This window comes from Felis catus, chromosome F1 (genome assembly GCF_018350175.1).
Source record: "Felis catus isolate Fca126 chromosome F1, F.catus_Fca126_mat1.0, whole genome shotgun sequence".
Lineage (NCBI taxonomy): Eukaryota > Metazoa > Chordata > Mammalia > Carnivora > Felidae > Felis > Felis catus.
This window is the reverse complement of record NC_058384.1, coordinates 52,147,705-52,154,429: the sequence shown is the minus strand read 5'-3', so window position 1 is coordinate 52,154,429 and position 6,725 is coordinate 52,147,705.

Below are 6,725 nucleotides of genomic sequence, written 5' to 3'. Positions count from 1 at the left end.
TTTTTTCGAGAGTTTGAGGAGGATTGGTATTAATTCTATTTCGAATGTGTGACACAGTTCACCAGTGAAGCTCTCTGGACTTCTATTTGTGGGAGGGCTTTTGATTACTGTTTAAGCTTCTTACTAGTAATTGGTCTATTCAGATTTTCTGTTTATCATGATCCAGTGTTGGAGGGTTGTATGTGTCTAGGATTTATTCATTTCTTCTAGCTTGTTCAATTTGTTGGCTTTCCAACTCCACTGAAAGCCCCTAGGTCATGGTGCTACCACCATAATATGCACTGTAGTCACTCTCACTTCATACTCGGTCTTGTCCAATCCATTCTCACAAAAGCAATTCAGATTACTGCACCTCTCTGCTTAAATCCCTCTAGGACTTCTTAGTACTTTTAAAATAAAATCCAAATGCCTTACAAAGACCACAAATCCTTGAATATTCTAGCTGGTTTGCAATCCTGCATCCTCACTGTCCTCCAGCAATGTCGATTTCCTACCTGACTCTATTTTTGGAAAACTACATCCTAGTATTACTTAGGAACATATGAATATCCTGATTTGTCTGCTTGGGATGTTCTTCCCTCAGATGGTTTGCTTGGTTGTCTCAATCAAATCTTTCAGATCTCAGGTCAAATGCCACCTCCACAGAGAAGCCTTCCCTGATTATCCTATCTAAAGGAACTCTCCCTGTTTTCTCTTATCATCCTACGAATTTTCTTGATAGCATTCAACACAATCTGAAACATTTGTTTCTTGTTTATGCTCTTAATCTCACTTAAAATATAAATTTCATGAATTAAAATATTTATCTATATTTTACATTATTTGATTCTGGGAGCTGATACAGTATCATCATATAGTAGGAGTTTAATAAGTACTTGCTGCTTTTTTAAATTTGGGGGTTGCATAGCATAAATACTAATATTACACACTTTAGAATCACAGAAACCTTATTTCAAATCCTTTTTTCTGTTTTTACCTTTTGTCCTTGGAAAATCCATCTAGCCGGGGCGCCTGGGTGGCTCAGTAGGTTAAAGCGGCCGACTTCGGCTCAGGTCATGATCTCACGGTCCGTGAGTTCGTGACCCGCGTCGGGCTCTGTGCTGACAGCTCAGAGCCTGGAGTCTGTTTCAGATTCTGTGTCTCCCTCTCTCTGACCCTCCCTTGTTCATGCTCTGTCTCTCTCTGTCTCAAAAATAAATAAACGTTAAAAAAAAAAAGGAAAATCCATCTAGCCAAATTGAGCCTGATTTTTCATCTTGATTATATATGTTCAAATAATGACCAGTAACATTTATTGAATATTTGCCATGTGTAAAACATTCTGGTAAAGACTTAAAGGGATCAATTATCTTAACTGTTAAAATAGTTTTATGAGGTAGACATTTTTAACATTCTTGCTTTTCAGATTGAGAAAACTCAGTCTAACAGTCAAGTCACTTTCCAAAAGTTACACAGTTAACAGTCATATTCCAGAGGCAACGCTCTGAGAATGAAGTGTGACACTATTTGTAAAGCTGTTGTTACTACAGTTGTTATTGAGCCAAGAAACTATGCCTAAGACTGGAAGCCACTTGAGTTAAACTTTTTTAACAAAAACTCAGTTTTTATAACCATGGAACGTAAGTTCTGGGACCTCTTCTGTATTATGTTGCAGGCTTAGTTTGAATCATTACACCTAGTTTACTGAGAAGACCAAGAGTATTTTTTGAGCTGTATACCATACCTTATAGTGTAATTAAAATTTTTTCACATCATTGTTTCAATTAAATCTTTTGAAGTTCAGTAAAATTCACATATCATCAGATTTTATTTTCTCAAATTTTTTTGTATGACATCTTAAAAATTAGATTAAGGGCTCTTATTTTAAAAAAAAAATGCACATACAACCATTACATCGTATCAAAGACTACATGTTCCCGAGAAAAATAAAGCAGTTTAAAAATTAATTTCATATTATTTTCTTTACTTTTCAAAATATTTCATATTTTGGATATACCTGTACCTCTCAAAATACCCAACCTTAAATTATTAAAATAATAACTGAAAAATTCCCTATTTTACTGTTTGAGGTCAAAGATGTTTTCCTTTTTTTCTTTTTTTAATATTTATTTATTTTCAGAGAGAGAGACAGACAGAGCACAAGCAGGGGAGGGGCACAGAAGAGGGAGACACAGAATGTGAAGCAGGCTCCAGGCTCTGAACTGTCAGCACAGAGCGTGATGCAGGTCTCAAAGTAATGAACCACAAGATCACGACCTGAGTCAAAGTCGGCCGCTTAACTGACTGAGTCACCCAGACACCCCAGTCAAAGATGTTTTCTGTGTCTACTTAAAGTTTATTTCTTTCTTCTTTAAGCTCTTACGGTAGTTTATTTTTACCACTTAGCCTATCATCAGTTAGGAATGGTTTTGGTGTTTTGCTTGTTTCTTTTGAATTTTGACATTCCCCATTAATTCCAAGCTCCTCACAGACAAGTGCTGCAGAAGTAGAGAGACCAGTGAGCTACTTGAGACCAGAGTGCCTTGATCCTTGTTATCTGATATTCTCCCTCTCACAAATGCCTAAATGTCCATGGGTTTTCACATTTTCCCTCATAATAAAACATGGAGAATGTGTAGCAATAAAAGGTGGTTCATGAAAATCTATTTGGGGGTCACTGATAGCCTCTCTGATAGCCTCTCTGATGAGAGGGCCTCCTTTCTGAAAGGTAAAAGCTACAATGTAGTAATGTAAAGTAACAGAGTAATATCCAACAATTATAAGTAACTTTCATAAGGTATTTAACTGGGGTTTCAATACAGACAGTCAGAGCCACAGACTCAGGTCCTGTTCTAATAATCTATTGCATTAGCCTCCTGGTGCTTGGGTGACTCGGCTGGTTAAGCATCTTGGTTTCAGATCAGGTCATGATCTCGTGGTCTCCCAGGCTCAAGCCCTGTGTCTGGTTCCACACTGACAGTGCAGAGCCTGCTTGAGAGGCTCTCTCTCCCTCCCTCTCTGCCCCTCCCCTGCTTGCACTGTCTTCGGTCTCTCTCAAAAGAAATAAACTTAAAAAAAAATAATGCATTGGCCTCTAAATTACAAACTTTTTCCAAGTACACTGTCACTACCAGCGAAGGCAGCAACAGAAAGAATGTAAAACAGCCTTAATTTATTCATGATCACTCTTTTCCCCTTAGGCTCCTCCCCCAGGGAGAGTTTTGAAGGATGGCTGCAAAGACACTATTTTACCCATCCTTATATCAATAACATTCTCTGACTATAATCATATCTGTGCAATAAATAATTTTTTCCTGCAATTACAGACTCCATTTTCTCCTCAAATCATTTGTATCTAAGGTAATACTTAGCTGGTAGTGACAAAACTGGTGTATGGAAAGCACCTCATAAATTATGGTGATACAGGAATCCTGGTCCTATGCCTGAGTGCCACCACTGCAATATACCCAGCATGTCTTTGCACTGTATGAAGTATTTGCATGTTACTTTCCTTAATACCTAGCAAAAAAATTTGAAAGGGCACAGTTTCAACCCCATTTTACAAATAAGAAAACTGATGCTCTAAACAGCTTAACTTAAAATAAGTAATGGAACCAGGATAATTCCACGTTCTGTCTGACCTCAAATTTCGTGTGCTTATGTCTTAACCATTACCTGTAGTGCTTTTTCATTCTACAGTGTAATACAGTTGGAATGTAGAGATGCTTTTACCTTTCAGTATCTTTCAGACTTTACTGAGATCACACAATTATGCTATATAGTAATGCACAATATATAGATAGGTGAAATTAAGCAGATTGTAAAATATAATGTCAATATGGTATAGTCCACTATTCGGTAGGGGGAAAAATGCCAGAACTCTTTGTTGCCTGTCAGAATTAACATAAATACAGTGTGCTTTCTTTTAAATATTTTTAAGGTTTAATTATTTATTTATTTATTTATTTATATGTTTTTAGTGTTTATTTTTGAGAGACAGAGACAGAGACAGAGACAGAGACAGAGACAGAGTGTGAGCAGGGCAGGGGCAGAGAGAGAGGCAGACACAGAATCTGAAGCAGGCTCCAGGCTCCAAGCTGTCAGTACAGAGCTCGAGGCGGGGCTCAAACTCACAAACCACAAGATCATGTTCTGAGTGAAAGTCCAAAGCTTAACCTACTGAGCCACCCATGCACCCCAGTATAGTTTAATACTTGTGACATAATATCATTTTTTTCTTCCTTCCTTCCTTCCTTCCTTCCTTCCTTCCTTCCTTCCTTCTTTCCTTCCTTCCTTCTTTCCATCCAAGAGAGAACATGAGTGTGGGAGGGGCAGAGAGAGAGGGAGAATCGTAAACAGGCTCCATGCCCAGTGCAGAGCCTGAAATGGGGCTCGATTTCACCATCTGAGCTGAAATCAAGAGTCGGATGCTTAACCGACTGAGCAACCAAGGAACCCCAATAATAACATTCTTTACCAATTTCAAGCCATTTTATTCCAGTGCCTGAAGACATTCTCCACCTTGCTGTCCCTGGGCTTCAATTATTTTGTTCTTCATTAACATCATAATTCTTACTAAGGTCTGTGCAAGGCTGTTAGGTGCCGTGTGTAGTGCTAAGAATCCACGGATGAATGAAACATTGCTTCTGCCTTCAGAGATATTATAGGCAAATAGTGAGAAAAGACAGATAAACATATATGTAAGATTCACAGGAAATAAGTGTTAGAGCATAGATAACTGTATGCAATTTCTTCTTCATTCCACATTCCAAGAACCAGGCACCAAGGAGGAAGAGGAGGGAGGAGGAGGAGGAGGAGGAGGAGGAGGAGGAGGAGGAGGAGGAATCAGCACAAGAATCAAAGCAAAGCTATTGCTGAAATCCACATCATTCTCCCACGTGTAGGTCAAGCTCCATCTTGTCCACAATATTTTGTGACATCTCCATTTGAAAATAAACTTTCTGCTCCCTGAACTTTTTATGGTTTTTTTTTAAATTATTTTTGTTAGTTAGCATATATAATTGCTACGCATAACTTATTTTCTCTGCCAGATTGGAAAACATAAACATTTATTTATTTCCTAGAACAACAGCATGGCTACATTAACTCACTAGATGTCCAGTGCATATATTTTGATTAATGAAATAAAACTATAAATAGAATAAATATAATAATGGAATGTCTTGTAGCACCATCTGTCAAATCTTAACATTCCCCAAGCTCTTTTCTCACTCCCCCCAAAATCCTATTTCCATTATTGAAACTTTCTGACTTTCAGATATTTCACTGTCCTCCCCTGACTACCATTAGAAATGTGTTTAAGTCATTCTGTATATTTTCTCATGTCATATTGATCTCAGACTGGTATGGGACACAATATACTTGCACTTAATAGAGATCTATACGATGTATTATTGGTTGAATTTACATTTTCTTTCTGTGTTTTGTTGGGTTGTTTGTTTCTAACCCCCTGGGATTCCTTCAGATGTTGTGAAGATGGATGCATCCAGTGAATTGAGTGAGGAACGTTTTTCTTTCCCTAGGATGATGACACTAATTGAAGACATAGCTTTTCACTGATGGCTTTTAAATCATTCTAATATTTATTTCTAGATTTCCCCTAATGAATAGAACAAAGAAAATTATTTTCAGATTGGCAAATAACAGTAATGGTTTCAAGCACTCTCTTTAGGGTTTGCTCCATACGTTTATCATTTCTTGTGCACACCCACATTCTATTTTATAGTTAATTATTTAGAACAGTAGGTTGCCCCTCCTCCAAATAGAGTAAACTAACTTCACTTTGCCTTCTAACTAGAAACAACTAATAATATGGAAATATAATGAACACAAGGCAAGATTCTTTCATAGAACTATTTCCATTATATTCACATCATATTCTTTAAAAACCACCACATTTCAGAGTTGTTAGTAATGGAAGAAACAAGTCACCATAATTTCATGTAATCATGCTGTTTTTTCTAAATAGTTTGTGGCTGTGACAGGTCAGTTTTAATCCAGCTAGCTGTGTACAGTATATTAATGTGAGAAACCCAAACCACAAATTTGCAAGCTTTTTGTGCTGAAATAACATCTGTCCTTAAATAGCTTATTTCCTGATCCACCAGCAAAACAATTTTAATCAGTTTATTGTCTACATCGATGCTCATTAACAGCAGGACAGAATTGGTTTTAGTAAATACAGTGAACCATTCTTCAGTCTATTTTCTGCATTGGTTCCTGGAACATGTGTAAGAATTAGGCAATGAATGCCTTGTCATAACATGGCCAAGCCTGCAGGAACACTGAAAGCTGAGGCATCTAACCGGGAGCAAGAACAATTCTGAACCAGAATCTGCAGATTCCACTGGTGGGAAACTTATAGCGCCTACCTTCATGCTCATTGGTAAGAAAAAACACGTGGTCAGACTATACTTGCTTCAGCCATCAATTTTGATAAGGTAAAACCTATTCCTGCAAATAATCTGGATCCTCACAGGTATATTATTTTACTCTTTTACCTGGAGGTGGGAAAACACACACACACACACACACACACACACACACACACACACACACACTTCAAATTACTTACCATCTCCTATTGAAATTGTCCAATTAGGGGCACCTGGGTGGCTCAGTCGGTTGAGTGTCTGGCTTTGGCTCAGGTCATAGTCTCGCGGTTCATGGGTTCGGGCCCCATGTCGGGCTCTGTGCTGACAGCTCGGAACCTGGAGTCTGCTTCG